Source organism: Rhinatrema bivittatum, chromosome 2, assembly GCF_901001135.1.
Source record: "Rhinatrema bivittatum chromosome 2, aRhiBiv1.1, whole genome shotgun sequence".
NCBI classification, from domain to species: Eukaryota; Metazoa; Chordata; class Amphibia; order Gymnophiona; family Rhinatrematidae; genus Rhinatrema; species Rhinatrema bivittatum.
This window is the reverse complement of record NC_042616.1, coordinates 595,251,886-595,277,621: the sequence shown is the minus strand read 5'-3', so window position 1 is coordinate 595,277,621 and position 25,736 is coordinate 595,251,886. Positions and strand designations below refer to the sequence as shown.

The following is a 25,736-nucleotide window of genomic DNA, read 5'->3' as shown; positions in this document are numbered from 1 at the left end:
AGCTACGTTACATTGAGTCTGGAGGCAAATGTTCAGTGCTACTTATTCAAAAACAAAACACTAACCCTCACACACAGTGTTTTCCACACCCTTGAGCCTTGTTTAGTGATCCATATAATTAGATCCTTAAACAGTTTTTTCTGTTCTGCCCCTACCCCATCATTAAATAAATGGACAGTTTAAAATGTGCCTAACTACAAATACAATAGGCACCTTCATAGTGTAGAACCAATCTTTGGGCTATGTAACATTCATTCTTACTCTAGTAAGTGCTGCCAGTCTCTTTTTGAGCACTAAATTTTAACAAATCTTTCCTTCTTTTCCAAAGCTAGTTTATTCATTAGCTGAACTAGTTTATGCTCCTTGGAAATAAGATCTTTACTTCTTAAAGTGTATTTGTCAAACAAATTTAATGGCTCAATCTGTATATTGTCCTAGAAAATTAATCTGTTTTTAATATCAGTTTTATAGTAAAGGTGAAATGTTGGGGATTTTTGATTGTTTACAAATTTAAAGAAATTTAGCTGCATCACACTCCAGATTAGTCAGCTACTGAGGTGAACCCAGCTGCATTTCTAGGAACTTAAGCTCCTTTTTTCTCTTCCTTTCAGGCATGTTGCTGGCCTGTGGGTAGAAGCATGACTCTCTCTCTGGGGCCGATGCTATATCAAACGCGAAAAGTGGGCGCTGACTTTTCAGCGCCCGCTTTAATGCATGCATAGTGCCCACAAAGGGGGCACCATGCTATAAACAAATTAGTGGGTCGTGCTAGCAAGGAGGCGCTAGGATCGCTTGCGCGACCTTAGCGCCTCCTTCCTAAGGCGACCCCGCCGTGACTGCCGGTTACGAAAACCAAACTCGGCGTCGGTCTTCATAACTTGGCAGTCTGCTGAGGTTTTTTTTTTTCTTAAGTAAAAAAGAAAAAAGTACAGAAAAGCAGTCTTTTCTGCTTTTCTGTACTTTTTTTTACATGCACTCAGCTATTAAAGCCTGCTCCAGGCAGGCGTTAATATCTGAGAGCTAAATGTGCATCTGAGATGCACACTTTTTTTTTTTTTTAATGCGGAGTGAATGAGTAATAGCCTCATTCACATGCATTTGCACGTGATGAGCACTATTGCATTCACTCCGCGTCGGACGCGAGTTAAATAGGTGCTAATCCCCCTATTGTATTATGGGGTGGATTAGCGCCTATTTAACCCACATCCGAGTGCGGGCTATACAGTGCGCTCGGCCCCTCTGTATGGCCAATACAATAAAACTGGGTGCATGTGATGAGCACTCATTCACAGTTCCTGGATGCCTGATGCAATGTGTAAATTAGTAGCCGTGTTAAAAGGGACGTGTTAGGGAACAGTTGTGCATCCCTAGCGCTCAAATGCATCAGGCACCCATGAGATGTGGCTGACCCCATATTGCTGGCTACTCTATACATAGATGGAAGATTACAAGGAAAAAGAGCATAATAAGGATCCTGCCATGAGAAGCAGTCCTGGGGAGAGGTAAAGCCAGATAAAGCAAGCAAGGAGGTTTCATTTTAAAAATCCTGGCATCAGCTTTTCACAGTTTTAATCCAAATAATTTCCACCTACAATCTTGATCCCTGCTTTTCCTTTTTACTTTTTGTATGTATCATGTTGTGTAGCTGTTGCCATGAGCCCTTCACTTGCTGAATGACACCACCAGCTCTGGGGCTGGTGCTACGTTTGCCGTGTTAATGAGTGTGAGTTAGACGAGTGGCGATTTTTTTGCATTGAAGGCTAATAGCTAATAGCCTCATCTACATGGCATTTACATGTGATGAGCGCTATTAGCTATGCTGAGTTTGGACATGCATTTTGAATGTGCTAAGTCCTTTATTGCATTGGATGTTAGTTAGCCTAGGGCTTCCAACCGTGCGTTGACCTGTGCGCTAGGCTGAGCACACTTTATTCCATCGACCCCTCTGTGTGTGTTTTTGGAGCAGGATTTTTCACTTGAGAGGACTTGCTTCCTGCATCTCCCAGCTTGCTGCACTCCTGCTCTGTGGGGAAACAGCTGATACAGCGTGAGTCTTCTGGCTACCCACTGCATTGCAACCGAAGCCAAAGATTTGGGCTCATGTACATTTTTTTCAAAAAACTTCAGAATGATAAAAAATGGCTTCAGATTTTAAGAAATTTTTCATGTGTATGTTCAGTTATAAACAAAAAGAATTAAATTATCTTTGTCTCCCTGAATAGCTAAATATTTTTTTTTTGACTGGGCAGTTTCTTCTTGCTTTTCTCGGCTTCCAGCTCAGATGTAAAAAGGGTAGAGATCTGATATCATGAACTTTAATTTATAACTACCTGGAGATTCCCTCCTCACTTATTTTCTGTTCCCATCCTAGCTTAATTTAGTTCAGTCATTGTAGTGACAATCCTTGGCTGGGGTCCTTGCCCTAGAGCTCCTTATAGAACCCTGCAATCATGGGTCCTAAATCCAGCCATTATATGTCATCCTTGTGCGATCACTGACTCCCCCGTGCCCACTTAGAGACTGTTTGTTTATTTATTTATTTATTAATTCTTAACACTTCCTTCATAGCTTCCCCAGTTCTGGCCAACCTGGGAAGTGGAGGATTTGAACTGGGAATCAAACTCCTGTCCCTCTGCCTTGGCTGGCCTCCAAACTGCATAGGGTAGAACAATCTCTAATTGTCAAACAACTTAACTACATAGTTCTTGAAGCCATCCATGGAGCTATTGACGTGTAAGGAAAACATTAAGGGCCGGATTTTAAAAGCCCCGCGCATGTAAATCCGGCCGGATTTACGCGCGCAGGGCACTCGCGCGCTGGCACGCCTATTTTGCATAGGCCGCTGGCACGCGCACAGCCCCGGGACGCGCGTAAGTCCCGGGGCTTTGTAAATGGGGCAGGGAGGGGTGGGACCGGGGGCATGGTCGAGGCCTCCGGACCAGCCCCCGGGTCGGGTGATGGCGCGCCAGCAGCCTGCTGGCGCGCGCAGATTTACGCCTGCTTTCAGCAGGCGTAAATCTGGCAACAAAGGTAGGGGGGGGCTTTAGATAGGGCCGGGGGAAGGGAGGGGAAGGTGCGGGGGGGGGGGGGTGGAAAGAAAGTTCCCTCCGAGGTCGCTCCGATTTCGGAACGGCCTCTGAGGGAACAGGCAGCGCGCGCCAGGCTCGGCGCGCGCAAGTTGCACAAATGTGCACCCCCTTGCGCGCGTCGACCCCGGATTTTATAAGATACGTGCGGCTACGCGCGTATCTTATAAAATCCAGCGTACTTTTGTTCGCGCTTGGTGCGCGAACAAAAGTACGCGCTCGCGCAAATGTATAAAATCTACTCCTAAGAGTATTACATTTTGCTTGGTTCAACATTCAGTATGAAGAAATAAAGGAATTGTTTCCAGTTAGGGCGTCTGGTGCCTGACTACAGCTGAGCTGTTGAAGCCCTGCTGTTCTCAAATTGATACTAAATTGTGGGAGTGTTAACCCTGTTCACAAGTCTTATTGCTGCAGGGCTTCTTGTCCCTGCCAAAACCACTGATTCTGTGATTATCTACTGCTAAATGGGGGTGGAATGTGGTGGCCATGTTTCAACCTAGGGCCTCCAGTGCCTGATTCTAGCTGGGCAGTTAAAACCTCCTCGCCCCCTCAAACTGCCACCAAACCGCAGGAGTGTTAGCCCCACTCACCTGCCTTGTCATCACTGTAGGAGCCTTTTATTCCTGCTGAAGCTGCCGTGAAACATTTTGCCAAAGGGTGAGCACAAAGTGGCTACCTCTACTGGAGCCCCATTGGGGAAACGTTTTGGGCTTGTTTTCATTTATATGGTGTACTGGGATAAGATTCCCGTGGAGGTATGTGGTACTTGGAATTCATTTACTTATTTTAAAATCATGTATTTACCGCACACTCCTAAGATCGTGGCAGTTTACAGAATTGAACATAAATAAAAACAAAAGTTAAAATCAACAAACGAATGAACTACCTAAGTAAAGCCGCTCTTATAAGGATTCTGTCCTATTAAATGATCAATTTAACTTGATCCAGCAAGTAATTAGTCAGTGAGTCGTGTTCTCGAAGGCTTGTTGAAAAGGTAATATTTTTAGATAATTTTTTTAAAGGCCTTGATATCAGTCATAGTTATCAGCTGTTTAGGCATGGAGTTCCCTATTGTTGGTCCAGCCATTGAAATTCATGTTCTCTTCTCCTGGGTGAGCTTGGTATACTGTAGGCACAGTTAGAAGGCCTTTATTGGCAAATCTTAAAGCTCATTTTGGCTATATAGATGAGGTGCCTCTTCCAGCCACTGTGTATTATCTTATGTAAAAATATTAGTACTTTATACAAATTTTAAGCTGAACGGAGAGCTAATAGAGTGTGGACAGTACAGGTGTTATGCAATTGTATTTTGCATGTCCAGTTAGGACACGTGTGGTAGAGTGTTGGAATAACTGTAGTGTTTTTGTTTTATTTCCAGGAAGACCAAGCATAAGAGAATTACAATAATCCATATTTATTTGAAAAATGAGTCTGGAGAACTGTATGAAAATCATCAAATTCTAAATGTGGTTTTAAACATCTTAGTATGTGTAATTTATGATAACCGGTTTTGATTAAGTTCTTGATATGTGTTTTCATAGTTAATCTGCTGTCTAGGAGTATCCCCAGATCACTTACCTTAGAGCAGAGCTTTCCAAACTTTTCATGTTGGTGACACACTTTTTAGACAAACATAATTTCGGGACACAGTAATTCAGTCTACTAGTAAACCAGAGGTTAAAGGTTAAACGAACGAAACATATTTCGACAATTTATGTATGTTTCCTTAAATATATACATAAATAAAATGTTTCACGACACAACCTATCTCATGAAAACCTTAAATTTATATTAAAAATATATATTCCAAGATTCATGTTATTGTTATAATTTATGAGAAACAATAATAAAACAAATTGTCTGTCCCCCACACACTCATCTCTCTCCTCCCCCCAGCACATGTCTGGCCCCCACACACTCATATTTCTCCCCCTCAAGCACATGTCTGACCCCCACACACTCATTTCTCTCCCCCCCAGCACATGTCTGTACCCCACACACTCATATCTCTCCCCCTCAAGCACATGTCTGTCCCCCCAGCACGTTTGCCCCCCACTCACTCATCTCTCTCCCCCCAGCACATGTCTGGCCCCCACACTCATGTACCTCGTCTTTTTGATTGTTGCCAGTTAAGTGCTTCACTCCCTTCCATGATCACCAGACACTGCTGCTTGCAGTCAGTACTCCTCATGGCCAGGCCTCATCGGCAGCAGCAGCCAATGCAAGGATGGCTGGGCTCGTTCCACCCACCAAGCCCCCCCAAAAAACGCGATTGACAGCAAAAATCACCCAATAATAAGCAACCCATAAACTGAAAAAAAAAAGTGAATCTCTAGAAAAAAAAAAGCCCAAACTCGCATCAGAGTTGACCGGGCTTGCGCGACACACCTGCACACTGCAGGCGACACACTAACGTGTCCCGACACACAGTTTGGAAAGCTCTGCCTTAGAGGATACAAAAGTTTTTTTTGTCCACTGAATTCAGATTGAGGGAGCTCTTCTACATAATGATGCCTCGATATAAAAAAATTGTTTTTGAAAGCCCAGAGATAAGTGGTTATAGAAAAAAACATTTTTGTATTGCTGCCAGATAAATTTCAATCTGCTTATATGTAACAGATAATGAGCTCATCACAGGGACAAAAAATTGAATATTGTCATCGTAAATATGGAAGTTGTCTGAGTCCTAACAATTTGCATAGTGGCGATAAGTTTGCGTTTGCTTGGATGTCAAATGAGCATTTTGTGAGTCTTTTGACAGTTGCTAATAAAAATTTGACGTTATACCCGGTGTTGTGGATTTTTGTTGCAAAGTAATGCATCTTTTCTGTAATAACTAGCTCTATACAAGTCTAATTGTTTTTTTAGAGCTTTCTGAGTTTAAGCCAGAACTAATCTTTCTCCATTTGCATTCTAATTTCCTTAATTTACACTCTTCTTCTCTTAATTTCATTGAGTACCAGGAGGATCTTTTCCATTGTTTCCCTTTTAGATTAATTTTACGCATGGGTGTCAGTTTGCCAGCTGTTTTCAAAATGGTGTCATTCCAAGCATCTATTGCATTTTCTACTTTATCATCGCTGATCTTTTCTAGTTGATTTGGATGAATTCTTTTTAACTCTTCAGTATTCATCATACCATGCTTCACAATTTTATGTTTTTGTACTGGAATTTCCAATGAAAACTGTATTTCACTTGTAAAGGTCTGACCAAGGGATGGGAAGAATTTAAATGTTAGAACTATCTATGTTTATATAATTTTGATCTAAAGAGACCTTGTGAGTTGATCCATTAATGGTCTGCTTCCAACCTAGGGCATCCATTTATTCCAAAAAAGTCTCACAAGGGACAGATCAGGGTAATTCGTCACTGTGGAAGTCTTCCATTACTGTAGTTGTTACAGTATTTAGATTAATATTAGTCAAAAGTTAAATTAAGTGCTCAAGGGTTGTTTATTTTTATTTATTTTCTATTCTGCTTTTCAGGGTAGTTCCCTGCTTTTCAGGGTAGTTCCCTATCACCAGAGGGCTTATTGTCTTAAATTATGGTCAGAGAGGAAGGAGATGGAATACTGTTGTAAGTTACATGGTTCCCATTCAGTCTTACTCCACGCTACCCTTGAAAGAAGGGAAGAAAGGGATTGATTTGCTTATTTAATGCTTGTTTTGTGTTCAACAAGTAGCTAACCAAACATGATCTAATTGGTAGTGAGTACCTTATAGGTACTCACTACCAATTAGATCCCAGTAGTGGCTGGGATTTTTGTAACTGAAACCTGGTTGTGTATGGAGGGAAGCATAATTGTTTCATAGATATACCCTGTATGGTATTCTATGTTTTAGCAAATTAGAGGAGAAGAGGGAGTAGCTGCTTTTTCCATTCTGATCTATTTCATATATTTTGATTGACTCTTGAAAGGGATATGAATGTCTTCTCTTGAGACTGAAGTGACCTGGAGAATGAGAGGGAAAATTGATGTTGACCATTTATGTGAGATCTTATAGGATAATGTCAAGGATTTAATGGATCCCTCAGTGGGCCAACTAATATCACAATGGCATGAGGAGCTTCCATGAGCCCTGGATGAGGTTGCCTCTTAGAACTAAGTCTAGTCCTGGGGGAAAAACAGCTTCTTTGATTTTCTGACAAGCTGTGATTAATAAAAAGGTTGGTGAGATGCCTTAAAAGGTGCTGGATTCAAATTTGCTAATTTTCTAGAAAAGCTGACTGAAGAGTGGCCGCTAACAAATACCTTTCTATGACCAAAAAAAGCAAAGAATTTCTCATGAGTTCAATGCCTAAGGTTAATAGTAAGATGAGAGAGGCAGAGATTATTTCTTCTGACACACCCAATATAGAAAAGTTAGCTTCTTTTACACATGTTTCAGAATTTACAGCAAACTTTGGACCATACAGGTATAGATGGCTAGCCAGACTATTCATCAGACTGTCATAATACCCAGGCTGGATACAGTTATTCCCCTTAAGGTTAGGAAGGAGAGTAGGGATGCATCATCTGAGGGAAGTTCATAGAGTTTTTGGATAGATTTCACTGTCTGTTTTATATCTGAAATCCATTTCAAATGTGTGTACCACTTGATCCTGTTTGGACCCCTGCCCCTTTTTATGGTGAAATGCTGTAGGGACTGGCTACTGATTATAGTAAATTCTTTGCAGGTCCAGAGTTTTCTCTTTACGTAAGAACATAAGAAATTGCCATGCTGGGTCAGACCAAGGGTCCATCAAGCCCAGCATCCTGTTTCCAACAGAGGCCAAACCAGGCCACCTGGCAATTACCCAAACACTAAGAAGATCCCATGCTACTGATGCAATTAATAACAGTGGCTATTCCCTAAGTAAACTTGATTAATAGCTGTTAATGGACTTCTCCAAGAACTTATCCAAACCTTTTTTGAACCCAGCTACACTAGCCACATCCTCTGGCAACAAATTCAAGAGCTTTATTGTGCGTTGAGTGAAAAAGAATTTTCTCCGATTAGTCTTAAATGTGCTACTTGCTAACTTCATGGAATGCCCCCTAGTCCTTCTATTATTCGAAAGTGTAAATAACCGAGTCACATCTACTCGTTCAAGACCTCTCATGATCTTAAAGACCTCTATCATATTTGCCCTCAGCCGTCTCTTCTCCAAGCTGAACAAACCTAACCTCTTCAGCCTTTCCTCATAGGGGAGCTGTTCCATCCCCTTTATCATTTTGGTTGCCCTTCTCTGTACCTTCTCCATCGCAACTATATCTTTTTTGAGATGCGGCGACCAGAATTGTACACAGTATTCAAGGTGCAGTCTCACCATGGAGCGATATAGAGGCATTATGACACTTTCCGTTTTAACCATTCCCTTCCTAATAATTCCTAACATTCTGTTTGCTTTTTTGACTACTGCAGCACCCTGAGCCGACGATTTTAAAGTATTATCCACTATGATGCCTAGATCTTTTTCCTGGGTGGTAACTCCTAATATGGAACCTAACATCGTGTAACTACAGCAAGGGTTATTTTTCCCTATATGCAACACCTTGCACTTGTCCACATTAAATTTCATCTGCCATTTGGATGCCCAATCTTCCAGTCTTGCAAAGTCCTCCTGTAATGTATCACAATCCGCTTGTGATTTAACTACTCTGAATATTTTTGTATCATCCGCAAATTTGATTACCTCGCTCATCGTATTCCTTTCCAGATCATTTATATATATATATATATATATATATATATATATATATATATATATTATATATATATATATATTATATATATATCCAATATATATATATATATATTCCCCTTAAGGTTAGGTAGGAGAGTGGGGATGCATCATCTGAGGGAAGTTCATAGAGTTTTTGGATAGATTTCACTGTCTTTTATATATCCAGATCAATATATATATATTTGTATATATATCCAGATCAATATATATTTATATATATATCCAGATCAGTATATATATATTGAAAAGCACCGGTCCAAGTACAGATCCCTGAGGCACTCCACTGTTTACCCTTTTCCACTGAGAAAATTGACCATTTAATCCTACTCTCTGTTTCCTGTCTTTTAACCAGTTTGTAATCCATGAAAGGACATCGCCTCCTATCCCATGACTTTTTAGTTTTCTTAGAAGCCTCTCATGAGAGACTTTGTCAAATGCCTTCTGAAAATCCAAATACCCTACTTCTACCTGTTCATCTTTATCCACATGTTTATCAACCCCTTCAAAAAAATGAAGCAGATTTGTTAGGCAAGGCTTCCCTTGGGTAAATCCATGTTGACTGTGTTTTCCATTAAATCATGTCTTTCTATATGCTCTACGATTTTGATCTTGAGAATAGTTTCCACTATTTTTCCCGGCACTGAAGTCAGGCTCACTGGTCTATAGTTACCCGGATTGCCCCTGGAGCCTTTTTTAAATATTGGGGTTACATTGGCCACCCTCCAGTCTTCAGGTACAATGGATGATTTTAATGATAGGTTACAAATTTTAACTAATAGATCAGAAATTTCATTTTTGAGTTCCTTCAGAACCCTAGGATGCATACCATCGGGTCCAGGTGATTTGCTACTCTTTAGTTTATCAATCTGGCCTACTACATCTTCCAGGTTCACAGTGATTTCGTTCAGTTTGTCTGATTCATCACCCCTGAAAACCATCTCCGGAACTGGTATCTCCCCAACATCCTCATTAGTGATTGACTGAGGGAATCAATTACTAATGCTTATTCTTAAAAAAAACAAACAAAAAACCCAAAATTCACCCAACGTGGACTCCTTTCTGTCCTGCAATTTCCAGCCAATTTCAAATATTCCTTATCTTGTACAAATTATTGTAAAAGCTGGATAAAACTGATGATTTTATCTTTAGTCAAGTTGTATTTCTCCCAGATTGCAATTACAGAGTCCGTGCTGATTGCATTAATGGATGGTGTTCTTACCTGTTTGTATCATAGTGTACCCGTTTTGGTTGTGTCATTGGACCTGATGAATGGATTTGATTTGGTTAGTCATATTATGTGTTTTGGGAATGTGGATGTACAAATGTGGCATTCATTTCCAGTAGTGGATGGAGGTTAGTTTGCTTTTGGCAGAGGAAATCTGAAATTTAGGGGTTAAACCTGAACCCAGCTTTATATGCAGAGCTTTTGCTGGTAATGCAGTTAAGGCCATATTTGGGTCAGTAGCTTTGAGATCGGTGATCAGTACTTCACTTTGATGCAGCTCCAACACTGCTCTCTGCATCAATGGCGGGGTTGGAAGGATATTGGAATCAAAAAGCTACCAATACCGTTGCTAGGCAATTTGGACTTTTGGCCGGGGCGTGACTGCCGCGGTAGCTTTCAGTTTTGGGCTTCTAAGGGGGCGGTGTATCTGTACCATCTGTTCGACCCGGACACCTCCGAGCTTTTGGATTTTCAAACTTTTAAAAGAACTTACCAACTGCCGAACAAGCACTTTTTTGGATATCTACAGGCGCAACACTATATCCAGTCGATTCACTGGTCCAGAGAGGAGGTGGCCGCGGAACTTTCATTCGCCAGTAAACTGTCTGACACTATTAGCATAACTAACTCTATCACGCGTTGGAAACGACTGTGTGTGGATTATAAAAAGCTGGACCATCTCAACGGGCTAGCCGCTAGATGGGCGACTATTCTGCACAGTGAAGTGACAGCGGAGCAGCTGCGACAATGGTTTCAGTCCCTGCATACTCAAAACCCGGACATGAGCCTCCGGGAGTTGCAATACCGAATTCTGCATTTCTCTTATTTCGACGATGTCCGGCGGTTTCGCATGTTCGCATCTTGGGACATCGCAAAAGAGACAAACAATATGAGGCATGCTGGCAAGCCTATTTCAGTGGCCTCCTTGGGGGGACACAAGCCAATTTGCTTATTGCAGGATATGCTAATGACTGGACTTAGGTTCTTTCCTTGATTTTTGGGCAGAGGGTTGGGGGGGGGGGGGGGAAGGAGTAGTGAGTGTGGCTGTATGTGTGAGTGTGGGTATGGGGCGGGGGGAGGAGGTTCTGGGGGGGCCGTCGAGGGTGAAGTACCACACCCTGGGCGGAGGTAGCTGGCAGGGATGGGACGGGGGGTGAGGCTTTGGGCTGGAGTCTGCAATGGGGGAAAATGAAAACGGGGGTCAAGGGTTAGAGGGCCCAATAAGTCTTCCTGAGTTGAAGTTCAGACGAAGAGGGTTTGCACTGTTACCACTGCTGATTTTCTTCCTCTGAGTGATGGTTGTTTATGGTGCAATGATGTTTGTTGTTCGAGTTGTTTAATACCCTTGACTCAATTAAAAAAAAAAAATATTTTGCAAAAAAAAAAAAAAGCTACCAATAAGTGTCCTAAACTCTGCAGTCAGGGTAACAGAAAGGTATGGGAAAATAAGTGTGTGAGCTTGCTGGGCAGACTGGATGGGCCTGTTGGTTGTCTTCTGCCGTCATTTCTATGTTTCTAATTATTGTAATATTAGCATAGTAGATGATGGCAGATAAAGACCAGATTGGCCCATCCAGTCTTCCCAGTTAAGATTCTTCCAATTCGGGTAGATGAACATAATAATTCCCATTACCAACCCAACACCAATGCCACACCCCATCTTATCTTTCATCTGATCTTTGAACCTTTTTCCTATTAGCATCTTCTATATCCATCTCATGCAAGCCAGATTGGATGTGCTGTCATCTGCCACTTTCACTGATATGGATTATATGTGGGCCTGCTTTCCAGATACATTCATAAACTCCAGATATTACAAATTGTAGCAGCCAGTGGTGATGGGGAACCCAAGAATAGCTAGTGCAGTTTCTTTGTTACATTGGCTTCCAGTAGCAACAAAGTTTAGACTTTTTGGCCTTTACCTTTCTGGTACTAAGTGACAAAGCACCTTCTTGTTTGATTAATAGATTGCAGTGTTCTTGTTTGATTAATAGATTGCAGTGGTATACCCCTTAGCGTGACTTCTCTTCCTCTCAGGATTGCCTTTTGAGAGTATCTATTCTTAAATGTTTGGTACAAAATAGATCAAGGGCCTTCTCTGTTGCTGTTCCATTATTGTGCATCAGTTTCCCTATTGAGACTCAATAGGAGACTAACTATTTCAATGTTTCCCAACCAGTATGTCATCAGACCTGATCAGGTATGCCACAGAAAAGTCACCCACCATTGCTTCATGCTCAGGTCTGGACCAACATCTGGACTTTGCTCTCAGCATTTTGCAATGATGATAAACACCAGTATTGGCTCTTGAGCATGCATTTCTGAGCACAGGTGTGTACACATGCTTTGTCTTCCTAGTTATAGCATGAGCCATGGAGTGTGGGAATTACATAGCGTACAGAATGCCAGGCCCCACTTTGTGTACCACACACACTGCATACAGCACCACTTTCTCTTTCCCTTGCTGAATCTCCTCCTTTGAGTTCTTCCAGCCTCTGTCTTATCCTCAGAGTGAGCCAGGAAGTGTCTGTACTAAGTAGTAGATGTGACTCATTTTACATGTTGGCAGTTGCATGTGGTAACCAAGGTAACTAACTGAGCCAGCTGTCTGTACTGTATGGATTTTTGGTTTCTCTGGCATGTAGAAAGAACTGGCATCCAGGAGTAGGGAGGTCTATTTATGGCAAGGAGCTTAGAAGATGGGATAAAAAAAAAAGGAGGAGTCCATGTGTGGTGAGGAACTGAAAGTAGGGAAGGCAGCAGAAGTCTTCAGGCAGTGAAGAGCAGAGGGAGGAGGAGCATTGGCAGGGTGAGGAAATGGGGCAAGTGGGTGATGTGCTCATGTTAAAAGATAACTGAGAGTAGAGAGAGTGGGGTAGAATGCAGCAGAAAGAGTTGGGGGCCCCCAAGACAAAACGTCTGTATGCACATTAGGGCCAAACTGCAGTTGAAGCCCCAGGAAGTGTTACTGAAAAAAAGTGCTGAAGCTGTGGGTAAACCATAAATGCAACATGTACTTCACCCGTGCTAGAGGAGCCATGATGATGGTGGGGAAAATTCATGGGAAATTACTGGAGAAACAAAAGCAGCAGCAGTTATCAGCATGCTGTATATACACATTTGTCTTTATGTATGTATATGTTCATATGTATATATACACAGCATGCTGATAACTGCTGCTGATTTTGCTTCTCCAGTTGCATAAGAACATAAGACATGCCATACTGTAAAGATTTTTAAAGTTTTTTTAGCACTAAAAAATGTGCACATAATTTTAAAATACTAACTTTTAAACATACTTTAAGCTTTTTATTCACGTCGAATATTATATTTGGAGCTATAAGACTGAGACATTTTGAGAGCAAGCTTTGCCACTAGTATGAATATAAGAATTTTTGATAGTGTGTATTAGTATTTTAAAATTATGTGCGCATTTTTTAGTGCTTAAAAAAACTTTGAAAATCTTTACAAAAATTATTTTTTCACATACAAATATTTGATTATCACACTTAGAAACAAAAAAAATGGATGGAGGTTTGGGTGGTTGATGATTTAAAAAGATACAAAGCCATTACTGGGTAGTAATGCTTAAATTATATGGAACCTACCACCTCCTCCATGTACAATTTTGTTTACAGTGGTGGTTTTTGACTGATATAGCACAGCCTGCATTTCAATCTTTTAGAATAATTGTAAAAAATAGTAGTTATAGGTGTTACAGATCGGGTTACAAATCATGTTAAGGCATATGCAGGGTAAAGGCGAGCATGACATCAGCCAGCATCATTTGACCTTGCAGAGTCTGCTGAGAATTCTGCTGGTGGGCTTTAGTTCTGCTTCCTGGGGTACAGACTTGATGGTCATGCTGTAAGGAAGGAGTGGTTTTAACAGTCATTGCTAGGGCAAGGGCTGCTCCTGGGTAAAAGGGTTATTGGGGGCCACTGACAATCCTTTTAAAAAGTGAATGGTTGGGGTAGCTTGCATTACCATGGCTAGTTATGCTGATGCATTTCCTTCACTGGTAACATCAGTGTGTTACTGGCCATGCTAATCACTTGTTGTGGTATTATCTAAGGGCTTAGTGCAATTCCGTAAATACCATGTTATCAATAGGACACCAATACACATGAAAAATACACATTAACATACTTTAGTAAATAAGTCTTCAAATAATATTGTATAGGAGTCTGAGAAAAGGGTTATGGTTTTATTTTTTGCTTTGCTTTCATTCCTCTTTGAAGGCAGTGTCATGCAAAAGCAATGCTAATAAAGAGAGAAGATGGATTTTTTCAGTTGTGGGTGGAATTGGACTCCTTTTAATAAGCTAGTTCAAGATTGGAGCTGAAAAGCCATCTTGGTCACTGCTTGAATAATATATTGTCAAATTTTCCTTTTAGATATATTAAATTTAATCTGATTTTGTCCTCTTATTTTCTGTCCTGGTTTGCAGTTGTGAACTACTTATATTATACAGTATAATATATTTGTCCTTGTAATATTTTTGCTTTGTTTTTTTCTATTTTTGAACTTTGTAGCTTTTTTCATTTTTTTCCAGTTTTGTTTAATTTGACTTTCTTTTTTCATTTTCACCATTTTTTTTCTTCTTTTCTTGTTTGACATTTTTGGATTTTTTTTTTTTTTTACACAATGCTTTTGGGTCTTATAGCAGTCTTGCAACAGGTAGCAGTAACTGTCTTCTGGCTCAGACTCCTCTCTTCTGATTTGGGCCTGTGGTTCACAGTGACTTCTCTTTTCCATAATTTGCAACAGTGGTGGCTTCTCCCAGTGGCAGACAGTTTTTAGACACTTTGTGACCTGGTTCCTTTGAATTTTTCACTCCTTTAAGTGTTTTTTTCTCATTGCATTTCTAGAAATAATGTTTCTTACATCTAATCCATGGATGTTTACGGGTTTGAGGTATAGAAAACACAAAAATCTACATGATTTAATGTAAATATAGCAAGGTGCTGAATGAATTACTGGGTCTGCAGGCCAGCACCCCAAAACACTGTGTGCCCTGCTGCAGAAGGCAGAAAGAAAAAGTGGTTGGAGCAGTGTAGGCTCAAAAGAGGATGAGCTTTTCTTAGCGTCCAGTCAGATGAATCCAGAACAAGTGGGTTTTTGCTCCCTTACCAGCAGATGGAAATAGAGTAAACTGATGTCACAGTATATAACCCCCTCTAGTGACATCAGCTTACCAGTATTCTCCATCTCTAGCAGATGGTGGACATGCATCTTCCCACTGGAGATTGGTTTGATTTGAGAAATGGAGAAAAATAATTTGTCCCGCTCTCCTGCAGTGATACCATAAGGTGCCACCCGCATTTGAGAATTCCTGAGGTGATTTCTGTGGTCCCTTAGAGGTGTGCCTTGGTCCAGTATCTGGTTTTTCAGCCGGCGTGGATTTAACTGCTTGAGCAGCTGAAAGGCAAAGGGTGCAGGAAGCCGAGTGCGGCGGTGATGGCAAATCCTCTCTTCCCCCGCAGCTGGAGACCGTCTCTGTGCTCAGCCAGGTAAGGCTGAGCCCCGGAAAGTGTTTAAAAAAAAAATAAATCGTTGCAGAGATAGTGAAGGAGAGTTCTGCTAGGGCTTCCTTCCTCCTGGTCTCTTTGCTTGGCATGCCGTTCCGATGTTTGTCCCGTTCCATGGGAGGTCGAGGGATGTGGGCAGCCTGGCAGGTTGAGCAGCCTCCTATGGCTAGATCTCGCTCTGTGGTTTCTTGATTGCATGTCATGAGGTAGGTCTCAATGGCTTTTCATGCGCTTCTTAGGCTGTCCTCTATTGGATTGTCGTTCGGCCTGTGTATCTGGCTGTGTGTCCAGTTGGGCATCCATTTTTTTTTCCTGGACTCCTAGTCAGGCTTTTTTGGCATCCAGCATCATGCTTTCTTATGCATCCAAGTTAAGTGGTTTTTGTGGACCTGTCCTTTTGAGTGGTGCTTATTCTACGGGTGCCTAGGTATGGGATGCCTAGCATTGTAATACCCAAGTGTTGGACACCTAGAATTTTTTAATGTTTAAAAAAAAAAAAAAAAAAGCTAGCCTCTTGCCTCCAGCCACCACTCAGCCATAAGTGCTTTTCCTTTTGCGCTGCCTGTCATATTAGGGCATCTCAGCAAGGAGTGCCTGCTAATTTATGCCAGTGCTGTTTGGAGGCTCAGGGAGTTTTATCTCTCTTGATTTCACTAAGCATGGTTCTTCTCAGACAGCTGTAGATCTGGGTAAAGATGGCTCAGATGGAGCGCCTGACCTTGGATTTCCCCTAATTGACTCCTCAGCAGGGGATGGTAGTTCAATGAGTGCGCTCCTGATGTCTTCTGGTTTGGATACTTCTACATTTTCCTGGGTAGATTTCTTTACGAGTGTTGCAATCCCTTTTTCAGGCGCAGTCCTCTACCCGGTCCACTGCTCCTATAGTAGAGGAGCAGGCAGGGACCTTGTCTGGATCTTTTCTTGAATGCAGGAGTTCTCCTAGAGCGACAGCGGATCCTCCTGATAGGGATCTGGATGGCACAGATGATGATGCTGATTCCTGCTTCTCTGGAGGATGGTGAAATTCCCGAGGTCTAGAACCATATAGAATTATGCTATGGTTCTTTCATAGAAATGAGCTGCCAGTTCTGATCTCCCAGACCCTGGACATGCTTGTGATCTCTGGCACAGATTCCGTGTCTGAGCCAAAAAGAAATCCCATTTTGGTGTCCTTGCATAAAGCCTCTACCCTCTGGAACCAGTGGTAAGAGGATGCTTACGTTTTCAAAGGTAGATGCATTTGTGTGCCCAGTCTCCAAGTGGACCACTATTCCTTGAAGGGTGCTCATGCTAGAAAGATTGAGACTATCCTTAAGCAGGCATTTGAAGCAGTTGCAATGTCCTTGCAGATCGCTTTTTGTTGTTCCTTCATGGCTCACTCTTGTTTGCTTCTCTCCCAGGAGGTTGATGATTCTGGGGTGAATTCCAGGGCAGTTATGGAACCAGCCTTGGCTGACTTTACTAATTGGCCAGGCGCCGGTTATGGTTGAGAAATTGGTCGATCGATGAGACCTTCAATGCTAACCTCACCAAGTTGCTCTTTAATGGCTTGCCTTTATTTGGGAGTGAGTTGAAGAAACTGACCAAAGTGGGGTGAATCTCCAGTTTATTTGCCGGAAGATAAGAAGCAGATGCAGCTCCCCTTTAACATATGTTTTCGACCCTATAGAGGAGTGACCTTTCAAAGGACCTGGCCTTTCGGTAGGTCTCAGTTCTTTCATCCCAGACAGGCCCAGAAAAGGTGCAGGCATGGGTAGTGGAACCTACTGAGCCTACCAATGAAGGTTTGCCAACCTACCCCTGGGAACAGGAGATAGGGGATGCCTCTCTCTCTTATCAGAGGTGGATCAAAATCACATCGGATCAGTGGGTCCTGGAAGTGATGCGAGACGGATATGCGATGGAGTTTTGCAGTGTTCTTCAGGATGTATTTCATGGTGTTGCCCTACCACTCCCTGCAGAAGAAGCAGGTGGTGGAGCGTACATTGTCAAGGCTCCTCAGTCTGAGGGTTGTGGTCCCAGTGTCTGCATCTCAAGAAAATATGGGGCGATGTTCCATTTATTTTGTTGTGCCAAAGAAGGAGGGCTCCTTTCATCCTGTCCTGGATCTCAAAGGTGTCAGCTGTCATCTGTGGGGTGAACCATTTCTGTATGGAAACATTGCGCTCAGTGATACTAGCTGTGCAGTCAGGGGAGTTTCCAGGACATCAATGCTTTCTCCAGTTTGCAGTGCTGGGGTGCCATTTTCAGTTTCGGGCACTGGCCTTTGGTTTGGCCACAGCTCCCAGAATCTTCTCCAAGGTACTGGTAGTTGCAGCAGAATTATGAAGGACTGGAATCCTAGTACTTCCGTATTTGGATGACTGGCTTCTTCGAGCCAAGTTGCGGAAAGAGAGCCACCTGGTGACTCATGCGGTGATTTTCCTGCTGCAGGAACTTGGCTGGATGGTGAACCTAGCCAGGGGCGGTTTTCAGCCTTCTTCGTCGCTAGAATACTTCAGGGTTCTTTTTTACACAAAGCAGGGCAAGGTATTCCTGCCAACAGTTCGACGTCAGTAGTTGATAGCCCAGCTCCGTCTATTGATGGCCACTCTGTTCCTGACTGTATGGTCTTACCTACAGGTACTTGGCTTGATGGCGGCAGTCCTTGAAGTGGTACCGTGGGCAAGGGTGCATATGTGTCGTCTTCAGCGCTCCCTGCTGTCTAGGTGGAACCCACAGTTTCAAGAATATTCGATTTGGCTTCTCCTGCCTATAGAGGTTTCCTCCCAACTGCAGTGATGGCTGCACGCAGAACATCTGAGAGAGGGAGTTTCTTCAATCCTTCTGGACTGGCGGGAGAGCTTTCAAGATGGAGACCTCAGCAGTTGTGCTGGCAAGAGGCTCCTGGAATTTCTTATTTCTGCGCTGAATTATGCCTCATACCAAAAGGAAATCCAGGGTTACGGTGTGGGGAAAGCTCCTCCACATAGTTGGAAGTTACTCAATCCCGGATAGGAAGCTTCTTTGCAGCGATTCCTCCTATATCGCCAGGTGAGCAGTCGCTGGAGGGCCGGCTGAAGAGCGCGAGCCATCCCCCCTGACTGGGATATCATTAACCCCCGGATCACCAGGGAGACCGAAGCTGCCAGCCCGAGATGGAGAGTATTGGCATCAGGAGACCGTCAGCCTACAGAGGGACTCCAAGTTGAGGCAGGAATGGTTGGACAGAGAGAAACATCGTATGGACTTACCATCCCGGAGCAACAAGTGAAGGTAAAGCCCATGGGAGTTGGAGGAGAGGGGCTGGCCTTTGCTGGAGAGCTGGAGTCTTTGGGCGTTGGCAATGGCATCGGCCTAGCAGCAAGTGGAGGAGGTGGAGAAGGGAACCAAGAATCTCCAAAGCAACTAAAATTATTACCGCCGGCTGAAATAACTTTATCGTCAATCTGGATAGTCTTGCAATCACTTGAAAAGGCAATATTGGGACTTACAAAAGAAGTGCTTGATGTTAAAAAGCAAGTAAATTTGAATGCAAATGAAATTGTTTCTCAGGAAAAAAAATAGAAAAAATGGAAGGTCAGATACTAGAAATTGAAAAAACACACAGCTATAATTCAGAAAAATGGAGATCTCGATAAAAGACTGGAAAGGATGGAAATAGCCTTAGATCGCATAATCTAAGGTTTATAAATTTTCCTGTTCTGAGAAATATACCACCGTTGGACTTATTTAAGTTGTATGAAAATTCCCGACGAAATAAAACCTGTTATTACTAAGATGTACTACCTATATTCAAATGAACGAAATCAAGAGAATCTGCATGATCAAAATAAAGTATCACCTGATTTAACAACTTTATTAGAGTCATCCCAAGAGATGGTAATCTCAACGAAGACCGCTACTAGTTTCCTTTGCCGCTTTAATGGATAAAAACAATATTTTCAAACAGTATTTCAGAAACAGTCAAGCCCTTTTTTTCGGCGAAAAAATATGGTGCCATCATGATCTGGTGAAGCAAACGCAATTAAGAAGAAAATTATTCCTAAATATGAAGGTGGAAGCGCTTCAAAAGGGTGCTTCACTTAAATTACAATTTCCATTGTTTATTTCATCAAGGGCAAAGATATGTTTTCTTCGAACCACACCAGCTGAGGTCCTTTTTAGATACCCACTCCACACCTCGTTAAAACCCGTTGTTTGGTGAGATTGGCAAAGTTGTATGGAGGTCCTGCTTAGGTTATCCTGTATGTATGAATCAGTTACTATTATGATGTATGTGCTCCGTATTTCCTAGCTCTCCCGTATTTCCTCTATTTTTGTTTAAGTGTAGAGAGTTTAATTTTTTGCAAACTTGATTGATAAATATGTATATTTTTGTTTAGCTGTACTTAAATGATTTCCATAACAAGTGGATACTTGTAAATTTGACAAAATGCAATTAAAAAAAAAAATCCCTCTGGACTGGCTGATACTGAAGGAGGATGTGAGTTTCCTTGGCTGGAGAGCTAATGCAGAGGAGTCTCTCTGGAAGATCAATTGCTTGGAAACCAGAGTAGTCTGGTTGGCGTGTTTCCAGTTCAGTGACATGCTGCAGAGTCGATCAGTCCAAATAATGTCGGACAATGAAGGTGTTAATGATGGTGGCTTACATTGATCGGCAGGGAGGTACCAAAAGCCAACAAGTGTCGCAGGAAATAGATCAACTTATGGAATGGGCAAAGTGCTTCTCCAGATGATCTCAGGCTCATACATCGCAGGCAAAGACAATGTAAGAGCAGACTTTCTCAAAAGGGAGAGTCTGGACCCAGGAGAGTGGGCATTGTCAGACGAGGCATTTCAACTGATTTGGGATCGCTGGGGTCTTCCTTTCATAGACTTGTTGACGAGCTTGTGCAATGCGAAGGTTCCGTGCTTCTTCAGTTGCAGAAGAGATCTGAAGTCCTTGGGGATCGATGCCCTAATGCAGGAGTAGCCAGAAGACAAGTTGCTGTATGCTTTTTTTCCATGACCCATGTTGGGCAGATTGATTCGAAGGATCGAGAGCCTCAGAGGAATGGTGCTCTTGGTCACTCCAGATTGGCCCAGGAGACCTTGGTATGCAGATCTGCAGAGGCTTCTGTTGGACTTGCCTCTTCGACTTCTAGTGCACAGGGACCTATTACTGAAGGGCTTGTTCTTCATGAAGATCTGAATTGATTTTGTCTTATGGTTTGGCCCTTGAAAGAGCTTGCTTGCTGAAACATGGCTATTCCGCAGCAATGATTTCCACCTTACTAAGAGCAAGAAAGTTCTCCACCTCCTTGGCCTATGTGCAAGTTTGGAGAATGTTTGAGGCCTGGTGTGAGGCTCGAGGTACTCTTCCTTCCTTGGTCAAGATTCTGCTCATTTTGGAATTTTTGCAGGATGGCTTGAATAAAGGCTTAGCTCTCAATTCCTTGAAGGTACAGGTAGTGGCACCCTCCTGTTTTAGGGGTAAGGTAAATGGTAGATCCTTGTTGGCTCATCTTGATGTGGCTTGTTTTCTGAGAGGCGTGAAACATCTTCGACCTCCCTTGCGGTTTCCGGTGGCCTTGTGGAGTCTTAATTTGGTATTGGACTTCTTAGCAGGCCCTACATTTTGACAGCTACGTACTCTCTCCTTGTGGTTGTTGCCCTTGAAGATGGTATTTCTGGTGGCAATTTGTTCTGTGCATAGGGTTTCTGAACTGCAGGGTCCTGTCTTGCCAGGAGCCATTTCTCCAGGTGACTCCAGGGGCGATATAACTGTGTACTGTTCCTTCCTTTTTACCTATGGCGGTCCCTGAGTTGCACTTGAATCAGTCCATCTCCCTGCCGACCTTAGACAGAGAGTGAGATGTAGAGGAGTATCGTTTTGTTGCAACCCTTGGATGTCAGGAGGCATATTGTGAGATATCTCAAGGGTGCTGAATCCTTGTGGAAGCTGGACCGTCTGTTTGTCCTTCATGGCGGTACTAGACAGGGAGAGTCAGCCTCACGGTCTACAATAGCTCACTGGAGTAAGGAGGTAGTCACGGCTGTATACGTGGATGCTGGGAAGCATCATGGGCTTGCAGTTGTGGATGAAAAAAATTCTAAATTGATTTCCACCCTTGCCAAAACCTGTGAATTTATCACTGAAAATCTATTCAAACTGAAAACAAAGGATTCTAACTTTTCTCTTGAGTGCATTGATAAGCTTATGTGCCTTGTTACTGTTGGGGGCAGGGACAGGGGCTGCAGTGTTTAAAGGAGCAATAATCCCTGAGAGATTTACCCTCCCCACCCAGTTCAACTTCCAAAGTTAAATATGCATTCTTTACTATTTCCCCTTGGTTCCCCCCCCAACCTGGAACATAACCATGTCAAGTCCCCTCCCTCATCCTAGTTACCAAATCTCCTTCCTCCCCCTCCTCTCCCCCCAGGGCCAATATGCCAAGTCCTAAGGAGGCAGATGTGATTCCCAGTTGCTTCTGCCTTTCTGACACTGTTTAAAAAAAAAAAAAAAAAAAAGGGTGAGGAGAGAGAGAGGCGAGAGTTCCTTGCCCGCTGCTTTTTACCTTGAAGCTTTGTTTCCTGACCTCCTGGCCAAGGGTGAGGTTGCCAGCCCGGCCCGTTGGCAAGAGAGGCACGCATCAGTGACGTCATCGAGGAGGGCCCGGGAGGCCATAAAACCGACCCCTCCTCCGGCACGCTGCCGAAGCCACGCACGCCAAAAGGGTGCGCAGCTTTGACGGAACATCTTGGATCTGTGAAGACTTATGGAAAAAACAGAACAATTGGGACTTTGTAAGTAAAAAAAATTACTTTTTTTATCTTTAAATCTCTCTCTCCTTAATCACCCCCAAAATAGGCAATCCCAAGTGTTATATTTATTCAGAGGCAAGGGAAAGTAAGCCCTCTAATTATCATCTTTAACATTTCCTTTATCTGTTAAGCCACATTTAAAGCGAAAAGCAAGGATCAGGGAATTGGGGGTGAGTACCCCAACCCTAGATGCCTCCTAGCCTACCATCGCGGGGTTTATGCTCCCGGTCGGGGACACTCGTACTCCAGGGGCGTCCTTGGTATCTATTCCGCAGGAGCGGGTGGAGCGATCGCCGGACATGCAAGTCACTCTTAGCCCCGGAGCTCCGTTTACCCCCCCCCCCCCCCCCCCCCCCCCGTTTCCCTCTGAAGTTTTTGTACCATCAGAAAGATTATTGGGTGACAGAGAGAGATCACCTGTTGCTGGCAGGACTGAGTTAACCCTTGGACCTGTCTCTGAGCCTGGAGCCATGGGATTCCCGGAGGGTTCATCACAAGGAGTGGAAATTTTAGCTCCCTCTGCAGTGAGAGCCTTTACTCCTAGAGGGAATAAAGAAACATCGGGGGAATCAAAAGTGCTACTGGGAATTCAAAGTACTGTGTTAAATCTATTGTGCCCGGCTATTCCTAAACCTACTGAGATAACCATGGATTCCATCTGGGTTGCTATAATGGTGTTGGAAAAATCTGTTACTTCATTAGTTGATGTTACTTCAAATCTGACGGGCAAATTTCAAGCTATGGAAGCTAATATTTCTTTAAACACTCAGAAAATTGCAACATTGGATTCTCAAGTTACTCATTTACAACAAAATCAAGAACAATTGATTAAGTTGGACTTAATACAGCAACGAAAATTGGAAAATATAGAGAATTCCATCAGATATCAAAATTTGCGCATATTCAATTTTCCATCTTCAAGGTTGATACCTCCTTTGGAAATGGTTAAAAAATATATAATGGAAGTTCTCAAAATTCCTAAGGAACTGATGCCTACTTTAGCTAAAGTTTATATGACAAAATCTGCTGTTACAGAAAGTTCTGAACAGACGCCTGAACCTGACTTGGACTTGACACAGTTCTTGGAAACATCTATAGAAATAAAGATAACCAGAAGAGGAACTTTGTTCCTACAATGTGTTTTTTCTCAAGACAGAGAAATGATATTGAAAGCTTTTTTTCGAAATAGAACATCCCTTTTTTTTGGTCAGACTGTTTGGGTTTTTCCAGAAATTTCATGTTCCACTCAGGAACGTAGAAAAAGATTTTTATCTATGCGGCCTGAGGTAATGGGTATGCGGGCTAGATTTAAGCTTAGATTCCCTTGTCAGTAAATAGTGAATATGCAGGGTGTAAAAAATGTATACTTCAAAGCTGAACAATTGCATAAATTTTTAGATGCACATATCTTGGAATGTCCGGGCTAATTGTTATTTTTGGATTACGGTATGTAAAGAAAAAAAAATTGTTGTAACTTTACTGCTTTACTAGACTCCGCTTATATATTTTTATCTTGGGATTTCCTTTTTCTTTAATATTACATAGGAGAAGAAAATTGCAGTTAGTATTATTATGCCAACTATATTTCTTTCTTTTTTTTCTTTTCTTTGTTTTTTGAGAATATGAACTGCAATCCCTAATTGTATTTTGCTTTGAAATTACCTGTAATTTTGGTTAAAAATTTCTCCAAATAAAATAAATTAAAAAAAAAAGTTCAACAAATCTATTGCCATCTTGAAGAGGAATTTTTTCTTTTCGACTAAGTCATAAGACTGGAGTAAATGCAAAAACAGGTGAAGCGTTTGATATAAGTTTTTAATAGAGTTAAGCAGACTACATGAGCTGTCCAGTTCAACATCCTAAAGTTATATTTTTGATGATCATTGGATAGAAAAATATTTCCCTATATTCAGCTAGGAAATCTGAATTAATTTGCAGTCTTAATTTTTGCAGTGACAGTATTTTGGTATATTAATCCTCTCCTTCAGTCTTGGCCAAACCTGGTAAATTATTTTCTCCCAGGAATTTATTCCTCATGTATTAAAATTCTGTGTAAAAATGTTTTCCTTAATTTGAGGAGTTAGATTTTTTTTTAAATCATTTTGAAGACCAGTAAAACAGATTAACAACTGTACTATTCAGCTGTTACAGTCAATGCAAGTTTGTCTCATTGTGACTCGTAGCTGAGGCTGTTCTGCTTTTTTTGTTCTGGATCCTTGCCACTAGCTTGCTTCATGCCCTCCTGCCCACATAGAGTAAATGATTTAAATGCATGTATTCTTTGAGCGGAAAATAGCTATGCTGTAAACAGTTTATAATAGCCTCTGAACAGTATTTCCCACTAAAGTAAATCGCCTATTAAAGATGGGTCAGTTCTGAACCACCACATTTTAGCAGTGAGATGAAGAAACTGGAAGAGATGTAGAGTTAACAGATGATGTAAGAGAGATTTGCTATGTGATTATCAGAGCAGGTCTAATTTTATAACCAAAAAGATTACTTAGAACATAATTAATGGTCAAAAGAAATCAAATTTTTGGATTTGCATCTTGAATTTTTCAGAATATAAAAGTACAGTAAGATTTTGTGATAACATTTTATACTAAATTGAGATTTAAAAAATATTAAGGCCCCAATATGTTAAAACTTCCTTTAAAACTTTATATATGAAAGGGTAGAGGCTGGGCCTGGTGGCTTAGTGACTGTGCTATGCACTGCTATATGGGAGATGTGGACTCTCTTCCTTTTTCTTCTCGCGCTAGCTGGGAGTGGTGTGGAGGCAGTGTTCATAGTTTCTTGGTGACTCTTGCTGAGAACAGTACCTAATGGCCAAACTGGAGATACATGTATACTGATTTCAAAAGGACAGTCACTATGGTGGCTGGGAGGGATGAGAGAAAATCCTAAGATTGTAGCAAATAAAGGCTCATAATACTGTAGCTCATAGAGGTCAATTCCCATTAATCTGAAAGCCCAAATAAGTAGAAGGAAACTGCTAGGCCTGGAGGGGGTGGGGGTGGAATCATGAGTATCTATCAAAACCTTTGATTTAAATAAAGGTGACTTCCTCTATAAATAATGGAAAAAAATAAAAAATTTCAGAGTAAAATTTGTATAAAAGTATCACAATAAGTCAGGCAGCATATGGAATAAGATTTTGTGAATGTTCTTTTGGGTAAATAGAGAATCTGCTGTTGCCAAATACCACTTCTTTGGACAGTTTTGCAATCTCTTTTGCTTCTCTTGTGTCTTAGGTGTGAGTCCCTGAGCTGTGGCATGGTTGACTCAGCCTTGTAAGTGAACTCACTAGGCCCACACTGACAGCCTTTTCTGGGACAGGAGTTCATCTGTGCCAGCCCTATTCCCTGAGGGTTGAGC

At 42.0% G+C, this 25,736-nt stretch overlaps 1 protein-coding gene across 1 annotated transcript in view; it reads left to right on the top strand.

Moving 5' to 3' along the window:
• Positions 1 to 25,736, top strand: part of ROCK1 (Rho associated coiled-coil containing protein kinase 1) — a 491,909-nt gene that overhangs the window by 12,596 nt on the left and 453,577 nt on the right.